The 16,735-nt window shown below is 43.7% G+C and overlaps 1 long non-coding RNA gene across 2 annotated transcripts in view; it reads right to left on the bottom strand.

Annotated features, from left to right (window-relative positions):
• LOC309606252 overlaps positions 1-16,735 on the bottom strand; it is a 371,740-nt gene that overhangs the window by 227,539 nt on the left and 127,466 nt on the right. The gene's annotated exons all lie outside the window — the stretch shown is intronic.

Raw genomic sequence — 16,735 nt, 5'->3', positions numbered from 1 at the left:
GTGCTCTCTTAACGACTGTCATCCTGCTTCATTAAAAACAAAAGCAAGAAAACAGGGGGGAAGGAAGGGAGGAAAGATGAAAAGGAAAGAAGGAAAAGAATGCAAGATGCCACGAGCACTGTGTGCAGACACCGTGCTGGATGCGGAGGGCGGAGATGAAGGTCAATGTTCCCGGGATCAAGGAAGCCGGGTCTGAAAGGGAAACAAGTGCAGATGGCACCCAGGGCATCGGCCAAACCGTGAGCGAGGGAAGAGAGAAGCTATGAGTCCTGCAAGAAAGGGAGTCGGGGAGAGGAGTAAAAAAGGCATCTTCAAAAAGGTGGCGTTTGAACAGGAGACTTGGTACTAAGAGAGGAGACAGTATAAGGGGTTTACCCCCATCCTGTTGGAGAGAAGACTCCTAAAGAGTAAAGTTGTTTCCAAAGCTCAAGAAGAGGATGGACCTGTGATGTGGAATTCCAGGCCCTGAAACAGAAGGCAGAGAGGTACCCGGGCAGGGACCTTGCCTCAAACCAAGCCCCGTGAGAAATGCCTACTCTGCGTCTCCAGAAAAACGGCCTCATTCAGAGGGGCGCTGTCCTCGCCTGTCCAGGCAGGAGAATCACTACCTTCCCCCAAAGAATACGGGATTGCACGCTTTCTATCGCTTGCCCTGTGTCCTTTTAGTTTTCTGCTCCTAGCATCAAGATCCACCCTCCGTTTGGAGGACAAAAAGCAAAGTAGCCTGACAGCTAATTGCTTTTTCAGTGGGAAGACATCCCTCTCTTCTGAGCAAATATGGACACAGGATGTTATTCTAGGAACTCTTCGTCTCTGTGTAGTTACTTGTGTGATTCAGTGATATTTGCTCTTTCAATCACCCAACAAGGATTTCATGTATTCATTCAACAAATATTTACCTGCAGATATGTTTAATGAATGCTTAGGTGCGATGTGATCTTTACTACTCAAACCCTACGAATGGCTTCCCATGTCACGCGGAATGAAAGCCAAAGTCCACATCGTGGTCCCTGAAGCCTCTGTGATCTGGGCCATACAACCTCCCTGAAAGCATCTCTGCTCTCTTCACTCCTTCCTTCCGGCTACACCGGCCACCTTGCTATTCTCCTATTCCTCAAGCACCCAGATATATTTCTATTGCGCTTAGTTTTTTGCTTCTAGCCTAAAGACCTTCCCCAACCCCCAATACACAAGGCCAAAGACAGCTATCTCCTTCAGACAGCCTTTTCATGCCCTTACAATGCCTTCAAGCCTTTGAAATGTCACCTTATCAGAGACGCCTTCCCTGGCCACCTGCGAGCCAGAGAACCAACTCCCCACCACTATGCATCCTCTTTATCATGCTGTGTTTTTTCCGTAGTACTTCTAACAATTGTCATATGTCCATCTGTTTAATCATTATTGCCTGGATTCTCCCAACCCAATGCAAGCCCGTGAGAGCAGAGACTTTGTCCACCATTGTGTGTCCAGTGCCTAGCACGGCCCAGCATACAGTAGCTGCTCAATAAACATTTGTTCAACGACTTAACGATTATGGGTATCAGGGCTGGGACTGGGTGGGAGCTACAGTCATACAGTGGGTTTCTGTGCTGCCCACCATCTCCAAGACCAGCTCCATTCCTTCATTTAAAGGAGAGCAAGCTGGTGCGCCTGCAGACTGACAATAAGAAGTGTCTGAGTGAAACTCTAGGGCCTGACTACTGTCAGAGACAAGACACAGAACTAAATGATCCATTGTTGGGTTCCGGTCTGGCAGTTCCCATCTAACCTGTGAGTGCTGGGTAATTGGATTGGTAATGGGATACGGAGACTTTCACCTTGAGGTCACTGCCTCGCTTCCAGCCCAAGGGACGGCTGTGGCTGAAAGTCATTGCTCTTGGGGAACAGTTCCAAGATCACCAGGAAACGTCAGAATCTGAGTTTCCATTGAAGACTGTGCCCAGTTTCAAGGAGAGAGCTTGAGCGTCTGTTTCTACACTGTCTTGCACCCGTGATCCCCTAGAAGGTAACGTGAGGCCTTGGCGGAAGTCCTACCCAGGGCCACAGAGGAATATAGGAGGCCTGGCCAGGCCGAGGAGCCCTGACTCTTCCTCAGAAGCGCCCCGAAACACGGAGGTGTCACGGGCCAGCGGGCACTCGGGCTGCGACTTGACCTTTTCTGTTTGACTTTTCCCATGTAACAACCAATGGGTAGAAACTCTGGCCTAATGGCCGGATTGTTCCACCTGGTCATAAAGAGCAGGGGAAAGACCAGGGCTCTGAAGACTGAAAACGTGGTTTTGCATCCTGGACTGCACTTCCCTGGTTACGTAATCCTGGACCGATTCGTTCACTTCTTTGCATTTCCCTTTTCTCATCCATAAACTGAGATAAAAACACATGCCTTGCAGCACTGTCGTGAAGGTTAGAACTGCTGCATCTAATTCATTCAGCAGACTGTCTCACGCACAGTAGGAGCTCAAGAAATTATAGCAACTGATCGATAGAGACCCTCGTCCCAAGAGGAGGAAAAAGATGTGTCCAAAAGGTCCATTTATGTATCATTTATCAACGGTTGACTGAGGACCAACTAAGCAAAGGGCAGAGCGCTGGGTGCTAACTAAACAGCTGGCTCGCCTAGAGTAAACAATGGGGGCTCAGCCCCAAAGGGCCACTGTTTCAGGACACTCTTACAGAAGTCAGAAAATAATCACATCTCCATAAAAACCGCAGGCGATGGACATTTAGGTTGCTTCCATGTCCTGGCTATTGTAAATAGAGCTGCAATGAAGGATGGGAGGGAGACACAAGAGGGAGGGGATATGGGGATATATGTATACGTATAGCTGATTCACTTTGTTTTTCAGCAGAAACTAACACACCATTGTAAGACAATTATATTCCAATAAAGATGTTTAAAAAAAAAAAACCCGCAGGCAAAGGGCACTCCACTTGCGAACAGGAAGGGTCCCTGAGGGCAGGGCGTTAGTCTTGTTCCCTCGTCTCTGCCTGGCCCTCCCCGGGGCCTGTTACAGGGCTGCGGCGTGCAGTGGGTATTCAACATACATTTGACCAATTTAAAGAAGAGCGAAAGGGATGCAGGCAGAAGGAAAGTCTGCGGCCTTACTAACTCCTTCCTGCACCGCCAGCGCTAGTCCCCTGGGGACCCAGGGCAAGTCTCCCCTCCCCGACCCTGTAGCCTGTCCTGCAGCCTCCTCGGCCAGGCTGGGCCTGACTCACTATGGCACGTGGCTGCGGAGCTGACAGCGGCGGCCTGATTGCGGACATGCGACTGCACTACAGCCTGCGGGGACGGGCGGCAGGCGGGGTGAGGCAGGCGGCTCCCTGTCGCATAAGCCGGGCCATCCGGGCACACGGCCGGGCCAGGAGAAGGCGGGACGGGGGCTGCGAGCAGCCCTAGCGCCCCAGCCTGTCCCGGCCCCACTGCACCTGCAGGCCTCAGGTGACAGCCCGGATGCGCGTCTGTCCTGTTCTGAGAGACCTGTAAACGAAGCACAGCGAGTTCTCACTCTCCTGCACCAGGGGCGCGGCCAGCTCAGCACCGGAGCCCACGGGGGCGGACAGGGAAACCGGAAGGTGGGCAGGGACACCTGCCAGTGGAACCAAGGGAACTTCTCGCCCCACCAGCTGGACTCAAAAGAGGAAGAGCTGCCCCACTTCCCTTCTCCCCTCAGAAGAGACGGTCCTGATTTTAAAAAAAAAAAAAGGGACTTCCCTTGCGGTCCAGTAGTTAAGACTCTGTGCTTCCAATGCAGGGGGCGCGGGTTCGATCCCTGGTCGGGTAACTAAGATCCCACATGCCAAAAAAAAAATTAAAAAAAACAGCGAGAAGGTCCTGGAAGATCCTGGTCTGTGGGGTGGAGCCTCGTCTCTGGGCCATGCCTTCTCCATCACAGGAGTACAGTAACCCTGGCCCTCCTCACCCCCCGACAGGAATCCCAGGAAGATAAAACAAGGGGGCAGCTGTGGGGGCCCTGGAAGCATAAGCACAGGCTGGTGTCTGTGCTGCTCCGACCCCAGCTCCTCTGGGGCCCTCGGAGGGGCTTCCCGTCCAGACGAGCAGCAGCCGGACCAGCACCGACGGCAGGAACTGGAGACTCGATGGAGGTCGGCACCGCCAGACCCAGCACGAGTAGAGCTGCAGTGTGGGCAAAGGGTGTCTTTGCCCCGCCTTTGCCCCAAGGCCCATGACCCCTTCTATCCAAGGCTCCAGGGCTTCTCCCAGTGACGGTCGGGGCCACCCATCCAGGAGACACCTGCCTTTGCAAAGGCCACCTGGAAAGGACACGATACCTAGTTAACCCACAACACTAGTCTCTGTACCAGTGGAAGTTCAGCCGAGGGACTCCCAGATGGGGGTTCCTTTCGAGAGGGAAGGTTCTACCTGTCGACCTTGAACAATCACGGTCCCTAGTGAAGTCGCCAGGCTCCAAGTCGACGCAGGCAACCATGCGATTTCCCTCTGTCTCCTTTCCTCTGTGCATCTGGGGTTTGCGTATCCTTCCCACTGACCACACATGTGCTGTTGCCTCCGGGTGCATTCAAAGCAGAGATTTCACAGAAGGCAAAAGTGAGCTCCAGGAAGGAGAGCAAGAAGGGCTGGAGCGGGGAGGGGAGAGGGGGAGGGCTGCTTTCTAGTGATGCATTTTGGGAACAGCAAGGACACACGTGAACCCTATTGGTTTTGTGCAAATTAAACCACTAATCCACGTCCTGTTTTGGCAACACAGGCTACATCACATCTGTATGCCTTACCTACAATCTGTAAAGCTAATTTGTTAAACAGCTTTCTTCTCCCATGGGAAGGAGGTCATTGGTCACAGAAGATTGATTAAGCTCTTGGAGAATCAACATTAATGAAAATCAACACTGCCTAATGAGTGTTTTTATGGCAGCCTCATAAAGAGAATTTTGAAAGAAGAAACAAATAAACAAAAACAGCAAGAAAGGCCAGAAGCATTCCCTCCTGTTGTCTCTCAATCCTTGTTGTAAACTCAGTATCAGGACAGTGGTAGAAACCCCCTGGGCTATGCCAGCCTTCGAACCCCTCTACCCAACTCTTGATTCATTGGCATCAGGTCTGAAAAGTCTGCGTATGTGCGTACATTAGTTCCAAAGACATGTCCCTCTGTTCAGGCCAACTGTTGTGCAGAGAGAAGGGAAATTCCGGTAGGAAACATGCTGTTTGAATGCCAGCACCATTTACTGTGTGATCTTGGGCAGGGCATCTAACCTCTCTGACCCTATCTGCATATCTCTACAATGGGGATTCTAGTTTCCCCTGTATCTCCCCCAGGAAAGTTGTTGCAGTGAAAATCACATAAGCTAGTGTGTGTAGAAATTTTTTTAACCATCAAGGCCTCTGTAAATAGGATTCTTGTTTTAAGGCACTGCTGGGTAGTGGGTAATAGGCCATAGGTGGGAGTCACACAAACTGGGTTTGAATCCAGGCTACAGGTTGGCTCACTAGCTTACCAGCTGCATGACCTCAAGCAAGCTACTTAACCTTCCTTAAGCCGTGCTTTCTCCATCTCTGAAATGGAATCACCACAGCTTTGTACTTTCAGAGTTGGGGGAGGATTGAAGGGAGTAATGAATGCAGTGTGCTTAGGAGAGAACCTGGCCCATGATGAACAGTTCAGAGATAGGAGTTGCTGTGATTAGGGTTCTCAGTCTCCCTCCTCTACCAGCCAGCACCAGCCTACCCACGGACCAGATGGGAGAGATCCATGGATCCACACGGAAGCCACACGGAAACAGACAGGTGGGCAACACCTGCTCCCCTTGGGGCCCCGGGCTTGAGAGCAGAAGGGTGGGAGGAGGGGAAGGATGGGAAAAAACAGGGATGCCCAACTGTAACGGGGAGACACCTGAGATGTCTCTAAGTAACTGTGACTTGGGAGGATGGTTTAAGGGAGACAATGGGTAACTCTTTTCCACTGCTGCACCTGTAACAAGAAAATAGGCTGAAACTGAAAAAGGAGTGTTTTAGATGAAGATGTGAAGACCCAAGAGGGAAAAAAAAGGAAGGAAGGAAGGGAGGGAGGGAGGGAGGGAGGGAGGAAGGAAGGGAAAGAAAGGAATATATCAGAAGGAACTTTCCACCCCCCCACCGAGGATGCTTTTTGTTAAATAAATATACAAAGAAAATGAATCAGTAAAAAAATCTGTTCTCTCCTACTTTTTCCATTTTGTTTTTCCAGTTCTTCACATCTCTAATTTTACCTAAATGATAATTTTATGAGCAAATCAAGTTATACATAATACATTTTATGTTTCTTCTTAGCAAAATGATTTTAGATATGTAAATTGTACTACAAAAATAAATATTGCATGTTATTCTAATTCTTCACCAAATTTACATTCCCCACCACCAAATTATCTAACCCTCTATATCTGATGGTTTTAAGGTTTCCAAGACCTTGACATTTATACGTTTCGCTTGGGTCTAAGGGAGAAGTGACTTCACATTAGGTTAGATGGTGCAGTGAGTTAACTGGCAAGGTTCTAAAATCTCTTTGGCAAATATCATTATTTCATCTCTAGACCAGTGATGGATATAATTGTATGGAATCGAGTAGAATGGAATCTGATGGGCCTCCTACATTTCTGTGGCAAGATTTTCAAAGCCTCTCCACTATGTATAACATCTTCTTCAGACTCAGGCATATTTGAAATCCCACCAAGACCCAGCCTCCTTCTCAGAGAAGCATGTCCAGGAAAACGGGCGTGTGAATTCCCCCCCAGGCCTCAGGGCAGAGAGCCATGGCAGCTGCCCCTATCTTGGCCATATTTCTAGACGCTCTCTGTGTTCATAATGGTATCGAATCCCTCGGGGAAATGTAGTGCGGGTGTATAGCCAAAAGCTTTGGCCTCTGATCCCCCAGACTGAATTCTGGTTCATCTTCTGGACACCCTGGATATTAAAAACTGCTGGTTAGTTAATTTATAGAGAGCTCTGTCGTTCAGTATGGTAGCTGCTAGCCTTCTGTGGCTATTTAAATCAATAAAACTAAGTAAAATTAAAATTTCATTTCCTCAGTTGCGCTGGCACCATTTCAAGGGCTACCCATGCAGCCCACAGCTTCCACGCCAGACAGCACAGGTGTAAAACATGTCCATCCTCACAGAACGCTCTACCGGACAGCACCGACTGGGAGGAGCATCGGAAGTGAGGACACTAGTCACAGTTAAGTGCCTGCCATACACTGGGGTCTCTGCACCGCAGGAGTTCGTTAAATTATGAGATAATCTACAGCAAGCGATGTCATCCTCACTTTCCAGATGAAGAACTGGAGGCTTGAGATGGTTAACTTGCCCAGAGTCCCCTAGTTAGTGGCAAAGCTGGTAAATCTAGGACTAGCCTTGAAACTCAGCTACAGTCTTATGATGGGACCAAAAGGATAAGACAGAGCAGGTGTGTATGGGTGCAGAGGTGGCAGATGATGAAGGATTGGGCCAGAAATGCAAATAGCTAACTGTAGTAGAAGAAGCAGCCCCCTCTCCTCACCAGGCACCTCCGAGGGGAGGAGCAGAAGCTGCCATCTCCATGGAAAGGTCAGCCTTGTTTCACACGGGAGGAAGGACTGAGCGGCCCTCAAGACTACATGGCCGAGGACTGTGGAAAGGTGCAAGATGGGGATCAGATAACATCACTGGCTGAAAATTCATCATCACAGGGGTCCTCCAGGGGGTCCCTGGGCTCAGCCCTCTGTCACTGGGGCTGGAGAGGAACTCGGTGACATTAGGACAATGAGAGCAGGTCTGTCTAACTTCTGTTAGGTTGCTGGTAGAGACTCAGAAGTGTGGGTCTCATGCCCTGTGAGGTGCTGCTATGGAAACAGCTGCACAATAGGGTCCATATGACCTGTTTACAGAGAGCTTCAGCAGCCAGAGTCACCTGGAGCAGCCCCTCACATCCTCTGAAGAGTGAAGGGTGCTTGGTACCACTCTTCTGAGCAGCAGTGGTGAGGGCCAATCAGAAAAGTCCATGAGTAACTGCAACAGCTGTTCTGACGCTGCTGAGTGGCAATGCCTTATAGCAGCTGGTCGCTGCAGCACACATCATAGTGGCTTTGGTTGGGGGTCCAGGATGCTTGGGTTGGGGATGGAGCCCATGACCCAGGTAAAGGAGGCACAGTGGATGGAATGTTGGGGGCTCAGGGAAGGAGTAAGAAGATCCTGCTGGATGATGAGATGACATCCACGGTCGGCTTTACAAGGAGCACAGCCTATGGTTCCCGTCAAAGAACTATATGGGCATGGTGTGTATGGTTGATGGTTTGTCTCCCCTACTACATCCCAAGCCCCCTAGGAGAAGGATCCCTGTGTAGGTTACCCTTTCCAGCCTCACCTCCATTCACAGAACAGGGAAGACACTTGGTAAATGCCCTGTTTCTTAATGCTCACCCAAACCAGAATTCCTCAAAGTTCACTTCATGGAAAACTAGTTCTGAAAGATGCTAATGGGTATTTTTTTTTAAGTGAAGGAAATAAAGAAAAAGAAAACCTTCCATGGTCAACTTAGTTTGGAAAGCATTGGATTAAACAAGGTTCAACAGGGCAATTTACTGTAGAATTTCTCTGAGCCTTTTAAATGATAATGAGGGGAATATAGAAAGCAGCACTTCCTAAACCTAATTGGCCATGGAATCCTTTTTCCACAGAGCTTCTTGTGGGACTATTGTTCTGTAGAAGCACCGATCAAGACCTCAAACTTCAGCTCACTATTGCAGGCTTTAGATAAAGTAAGTATGCCACTCTGGAATTGATTGGCCAATCAATAAATTGTACCACCATATAAAACATCACTGAGGCACACCATCCCTGGGTTTATTTATCCATGTAGGCAACTAAAGAGTGCCTCACCTGTATTAATGTTGGTCCCAAGAATATAAATTTCTTCTTTCTGTTTCCATACCAATGATACAATGATTACCAGCCTTGTAATCAGCCAAATTCATCACCACATCAACAATGAATTAATTTATCTCTTAATATTTTGAGCATCTGCTATGTGCAAAGTATTGTGTTATACAACCTGGGGAAACACACATTTGTAAGAGATGAAAAGGTTCTCCCAGCTCTCCAAGAATCTGCAACCTAATTGGGGAAGTAAGAAACAGACATTCCCCCCTCCCCAGGGTATCTGTTCCCCGCTGCTGCTCACAACTGCACCTTCAGATGCCTTCTCTCTGTTCCCTTTACTCAATTATATTTCTCCAAACGCCTTCATTTTCACAATCTCCACTGGATATAGCTCTGTGTTTCGGGGGCTGTGTACAGTATGTATTATTCATATGCTTGCTGGTTTCTGAACAACTTATGAAAACCAACTAGAGATTAATTCATAAAAAATAAGCCTTTTTTCCTCTCTCCCTTTACAGGACCCAATCTGTTTCTCTGCACAGTTAGTTGTATTGGCTGATTGGGTTTCTGCTCTCCCCCTGCCCTCATTCTGTAGGAAAATCATGTCTCTTTAGTATTGCTGCCACACATCCTTTCATGGGCCTGAAATATATACCATTGTGTTCTGACTTCGGTTTTGTGCAGAATCCCTTTCATGCTCTATCTTCTGCAAGGCCCCTCTGTCTTGGCAGCCAAAGACACTTCCGTTTGCAGCCAGGAGATTTCTATTGTACTTTGCACGTTACAAGTTTTTTGTTCTGCGCCGCGGCCTTTTGTAGTTGAGTTTGCTAATGTTTCTAACTGAAAACAGGAACAGCCACACTTCATCAGCCTCATTCTTCTGTAAGACACGGTTGTCAAGTCCACTGAGGGAACCATGATCCTCCCTGCTCATGAGGGATAAGGTGAGCTCAGATCAGCAGCAAAAGGAATCCATGTGTTACTCATCCAAGGTGGAAGAAGCGGAGGTCTTTGATTGCTGGGAAGGTTAATCTTCTGAATGGCAGACACTTTGATCCTTTTCCTACCGGGGAACAGGCTCACGACTCTCCCTCCTCAGCTTCCCTTCCCTCCTCCTGCTCTCGGGCAGCCACTACCGTGTGGCTCCTCTGATTCCCAGCAGAGCTTGTGAACAGACTTCAGACACACTGCGGTCCCTTCCCTGCCCAACTCCCTAAATTCCACTCTCGATTATAGACACAAACACAACTTCAACTTCCCTGTGGTCACAAACCATAGTTGTCCCCCTCTCCAGCACTGCACACCCAACTTATAGTTGGGATTTGAGACTCAAAAAGTATCTACTGAATGAATAAATCCACTTATCTCTTGACACTTATCAGCCCAGGCTTTGAAGGAAGCTGTCGGGCATGCCCGCTGCCTCCCATCCAGTTATCACGCCTCTGTCACTTCTCGCTGGCACCGTTCTCCAGGAAGCTGGAAGGGCAGTAGATGTGGAATAGACTGTGGTCTGTGAGGTGGATAGGAAGTAATGAAAAGGCACTGACCCGTGGGGACACAAGGCAACCCCACATGCAATGCATCAGTTCAATCAGGAAAGGCACTCTTGGCAACTGTGACACAAAAATCACCTAAGTCATTTTGGCCTTGCATGATGGTTCAAACTCCTCTCCTGGAGGGTGTGTGTGTGTGTGTGTGTGTGTGATATCCTTCTGGTTTGCTATCTCAAATCAACTCTCTTTTAGAATTTTCTCTCATTTTTCAATTTTTTTTAAACATATACCCTTACATAAATGGTTGTCATTTTCTTCATCTCCCCTCCCATATTTTAATTCATTATCCTATGTTCTTCACCACTACATTCTAAAACACACTTTTATATCCACATCATTGTACACTGAAAGCTTACTTCCCTTTCTTAGATGTCTTCCTTCCTTCCTTCCTCTCTCTTTCTCTCTCTTTCTTTCTTCCTTTCTTGTTTTTGTTTTTTTGTACTCTTGACTCTACCCCCTCCTTTGACTAATTACAGTTTATTAGTTGTTATGGCAACTCCGATGGCTCTCAGTACTTCTCTCTTGTGATGTGGCTGCAAATGAAGGTGCCAGCAAAATAAAGACGGGTATTACTCTTCCCAGCCTCTTCCCCCAGCCCTTTCCCATCCTCATTACTATCTCTACCTGACAGTCCCCACCCGCCCCCTACATACAGGTAACAAAGAAGCAAAAAAACAGGTAAACAAAAGGCTATGTCTCCCTGCTTGTCCACAGTATTACTTCCTACTATAACAAACATGGAGCCATAGAAGGCTTGAGCTGGAAAAAAGAGTAATGATTTGTGGGACCTTGGAATATGTGGGACCTTCAGAGGCAGCTTCTCAGTGTCGGAATAGCAATCATCACAGCAGGCCAAACGTGTTAGTGGAGACAAGTGGCACATTGAGTTCTAATTCTGTCTGGCTTCAGCTCCTGCCATTCATGCCCGACCTAAGACCCCTATGGGGTGACGCAAATCACGGCTCATTAGAACTACCTCATTTCCTTAACGCTAGCCAAGCTCCTGTCTGAATCAGGACTGAACTGCCTACTTACTAAATTCAAAAAAAGATCTCCAAACTTTTCACTAAATGATTCCAGACCCCATGCTCCAACCCCCTTTAGGAATGCACTTCATTTCTATATGTCTTCCTAACAAGTTATTTTGCTGTCACATTTTCTCCGATGTCTGTCACCTTGGTATCTAAGCACTCTGGCAAATTCATGAGGCTAAAAACAAACACTTACGTGGGAAGGGGGAAGAAGGCTCTTCTCTTCTGCTCTCTCATCTCTATAGGGACAGAGCAGCACAAAGAGGCTATGATTCTCCAAGGTCATTCTGTGCACAGACAGCTAAACAGCCAAGAAAAGACTGCAGAATCCTACCTCCAGTCCCTGACCTCCATAATTCAACAATACTCTGCCTGGAGTCAGTGTCTCTATAGAAAGTACCAAATGAGATTTTGTAGCTGCTGGCCATAGGCAGGAAGGACTCTTCACAAAAATCAAGCATGCCTCCTTCCCTTCCAAGCTCTGGATCTTGCCTCTTTCTCACTCCTGAGTATTCAACCCCTCTTTCAACTTTAATATTTGGTGGCATTAACTGAAATCTTCAGAGGTTTCATTCATTTATCAAATCATTCAGCCATTATTAATTGTTCCACAGGCAAACAAATGTTTGAGATGGGTAAGACACTACATATCCTCAAGGATTTGTAGTCCAGAAAGAAGAGATGAGATATACATGCAAAAAAAAAATATTTACTGAGAACCTACTGTTAGCTATTCTAGACTCTGAGAAGAGAGCAACGGATAAAACCCACAAGGATTCTGTTCTAATGGACCTGACCATGCTAGTGTGGAAAACAGATGAAAAACAAACAAATAAGTAAGATCTATTACATTAAAACATAATACAAGATGAAATGTGATAAAACGTAATAGAGAAATAGATGAAGTGCTCAATATTTTTTTCTCATGAGATTTTTTGTAGCTGAACCAAAAGTACGATCTAGTTTTGGAATTGGGTTTGTAATACCCCAGGCCTCTGAATGTAAAATTTTCTTCTCTAATAAGCAAATACTATTGCAATTGTTGCATTTGTCCATTGGTGACCTATGCAGAGCAAGAGACTCAGCACCTGTAATAGACTAATGACCAAAAACTTTAGAATAACCTGGAGGCCGTTGAAATATAAATGACCCAATTCTAGTAGAGAATGGGTAAAAAATATATATAAAGGATCTGTGAGAACTATTGTAGTTCACTGGCCACCTGACAGACTGCTATTCAAAAGAGAATGGAATTTTCTACCCTAATTATTTAATCAGATTCCCTTGTAGTTGCTGAAAATCAAAGTAACAACCCTAACTTCTTTGCCTTTAGAAGTGAGATTTTAAAGTTTTTTTTTTAAATATTAAAATATTCAGGAACACACTAGATGGCGATTTCTCTTCCAACATTCATTATTTCATTAGTCCACTTTATCTGTCCCTTGTGATGCAGTCAGTGGGCAATATAGAAACTTCAGCTCTTCAAACAAATGGCTTCAAAGAAACTTGTTACACAGCTCCATTGCATACTCTCTGCTGACCAAGAAGCTGCCATTCAAAATAGTCACCAACCCCTCACTTGTAGAGGGATCCAGGAAGATAATGAATGTTACCAACATTCAGAGGAGGTATTGTACTGAATGTATTTCGAGCAGTGGAAAGGTGGGCAAATTCTGAAAGTGGCTGGTATTATAGTCTTGATGGCAGAAAAGGAAGGAAAGAAGGGAGGGAGGGAGGGAGGCAAGGAAGGAAGGAAGGAGGGAGGGAGAAAGAGATGAAGGGAAGAAGGAAGAGTGGAGAAAAAGAAAGAGATGGGGAGAAAAAAAAGAGGAGAAAAAGAAAGAAAAACTATATAAGTATCCAAAATAACCTGAAGCAATTATGAGACTTTCAGTTTTAGCTTCCCACTGTACACAACTATAAAACCAAGTAAATGTACAAGGAAACTCTTTACAGGCATTGGACAGCAGGAAGCACAGAACCATAATCCTAGAGAGAAGGAAAACATACAAGGTGAACTTCCTATTTGCATATGCTTTCTGACCAGGAATACTTTTCAGAAAATGGCACAGGGAAGTGGAGCTTGAGCAGAGCTCTCTGGAAACAGAGATTAGTGTTCAGGACGAGCAATGCTCCTCAAATTTACAGGACAGGATAAAGGAGAGAAGGGAGCTACACAGAAGGGTGACCTCAAAAGGGGTGAATGTCCACAAGGCCTAGCAGAGAACGGGTGCTCTGGGAGATGGAGATGAGTGGAGATACCAGAAGTCACACAATTCTAGGAGACAGTAAAGATATCTCACTGAGAACCTTAGGCATTCCGCTGAGACCTCAGAAAGGGCATTCCTTAACAGTAAGGACCAGGTTCTAAAGTAAGAGCTGCACCCTAGGACTAAAGACAATCTGAATTGGGTCCACCTTAATAAAGAAGAAAATAATCCTAACAGGGCCAAAAGGACCTGCCAATAACTTAACTGCTTACTAGAATAAAATTCAACTTTCTTTTTAAAAGGACAACATAATCCAGTCTCCTTATGATGCATTACCCACAGAGTCCAGCATATAATAAGAAATTATTAGATATGCAAGAAAGCAGGAAAATGTGACCTATAATCAAGGGAAAAGATAGTCAATAGAAACAGACCCTAAGATGACCCAGATTTGGAATTTGTAGACAAGGACTTTAAAGTGGCTATTAATAAATATGTTCAAAAATAGTATAAATATAACCAAGTAAATACATAAAAGTTTAAGGAGAGATTAAAAGGACTAAATGGAAATTCTAACACTGAAATTACAATATCTGAAGTGAAATGTATTGAATGAGCTTAAGTACAGATCAGAGACTTCAGAAGAAAGGGTCAGTGAGCCTATTAGATAGATCCATATTTATTATCCAAACTGAAGAAGAGAGAGAAAAACTTTTTAAAATAAAATAATATAGAATCCTTGTCCTGTGAAACAGTCACAAGTGTTATACACATAGTTCATTTCCAGAAGAAGAAAAAAAAATGGAGAAGAAAAATATTAAAGAAATAATAACCAAAACCTTCCCAAATAAACCAAGAATTCTGAAGTTCAAATACAAGGCCAGTGAACTCATGAAGAATTTAAAAACAAAAGCAAAAATGTATGTACATCGTATTTAAATTACTGAAATCCAAATATAAATAGAAAATCTTTAAAAAGCCAGTGGAAAATACATTACAGACAGTAGAACAATGATACAAATGATGCCTGATTTCTCATCAGAAACATTGAAAGCTAGAAGACAAAAGAGCAAATTCTGTAAAGTGCTTAATGGAAAAAGAAAACAAAACAAAATCCCAAAATTACCTAAAATTTTATATTTAGCAAAAATAATCTTTAAAACAAAAGTGAAGGTGAAATAAACATATATTTAGGTAACTGGAAACTGAAAGAATTCATGTTCAGCAGATCTTCACTACAGTTGTGCTAAAAGTTCTTCACACTGAAGAATGGAACTTCTGATATACAAGAAGGAATGAAGAGCCCAGGAATAGATAAATATCTAGACCAATATAAACAACATTATTTTTTCTTCTCTTAATCCCTTCAAAAAACAGCTGACTTTTTAAAGCAAAAATAAAACAATTATTTTCTGTTTTTAATACATTTAAAAGTAAAATATGTGAAAACAGTAGCACAAAAGATGAGGGTAAATGGAATTGTACTCCTAATGATATGTGATGAGATGCAATATTAACTTTAAGTAGACTGAGAAGTTAATTCCTAGAACAACTCTGAAAAAATACAAAGAGGTATGGCTAAAAAGCCAACAGAATAAATGAAATTGAATTCTAAAATATCTGGAATTCAAAAGAAGGCAGGAAAGGAGATACTAATAAACAAAATAGAAAGATGAAACAAGTGGAAAATAAATAGCAAGATGGTAGATTAAATCCAAAATCTTCATTAATTACACTAAAAAGCAAGTGGATTACAACTCCAATTAAGGGAAGAGATTTTCAGACTGGACAAAAAAGCAAGACTCAATCATATGCTGTCTACAAGAGATGTTACTATAAATATAAAATCCCTGATACACTGAAAGAAAAAGAATGGGACAAGATAAATCACATAAACAGTAACCAAAAGAGGCTTGCATAGCTATACTGCTAACAGAAAAAACAGATATCTTGACAAGGAATTACCAGAGACAAAGAGAGAAATACCACAATGATAAAAGAGATCAGTTCTTCTGGAAGATAGAACAGTCCTGTCAGTGCTTGTAAAAACAGAGCATCAAAATACATGTAGCAGGAAATGACATAAATAAAGGGAGAAATAGGAAAATACATAGAGTTAGAGATTTAAAAATCTCTCAATCAGAAATTGTTAGAAAAACTAGAGAAAAAAATCAATAAGGAAATACAAAGATTCGTACAATACTAAAAACTGCCTTGATCTAATTAAGATTTTTAGAACAATATAACCCTAAAATTATGGAATACACATATTTCATGTGTACATGATATAACATATGTACACATATATGTCAATATAGACTACATATTGGACCATAAAATAAGTTTCAATACATTTCAGAAGGTTGAAATCTTGCACATATGTCTTCTGACAACAAAGGATCAAATAAGAAAATAATAAAAACATGTAGAAATACTTGAATATTTGGAAATTAAGGAGCATGCTTCTAAACAATCCATGAATCAAAGTATAACTCATAAGAGATATTAGAAAATACCTTGAATTGAATGATAATAAAAATACAACATGTCAAAATTTATGTGATGCCTCTAAAATGGCGCTAGGAGAGAAATTTATTACTTTAAAGGCTTATATTAAAAGTAAAATATTTTAAATAAGTGATCTAAGTTTCCATTAAAAGAAGCTAGAAAAAAAAGAGAATGTTAAACCCAAAATAAATAGAAGAAACATAGAACACAAGAAAATCTTTGAAAGATTGAGAAAATCTGAGCAAGAATGATCAAGAAAAATAGAGAATAGTTTAATTGTCACTATCAGAAATAGAAAGGGGACTGTCACTACAGATCCTACAGACTTATAAACAGCATAATAAGGAACATTATAACAACTTTATGCCAATAAATTTAACAACTTAGATGAACTGAACAAATTCCTTGAATACACAATTTTGTAAAACTGACACAAAAAATATAGAAAATAAAAGTAGCCCATATCTACCTTTTTTAATGTGAAATTCATAACCAAAAAGAAAATTTACAGTCCAGATGGTTTACCAGTAATTATATGACATACTTAAGAAATAATGAAGTCATT

Source organism: Balaenoptera borealis (genome assembly GCF_965194805.1).
Source record: "Balaenoptera borealis genome assembly, chromosome: 11".
NCBI lineage: Eukaryota > Metazoa > Chordata > Mammalia > Artiodactyla > Balaenopteridae > Balaenoptera > Balaenoptera borealis.
Note: the sequence above shows the minus strand (reverse complement) of the source record. Positions and strands in the feature narration are given on the sequence as shown.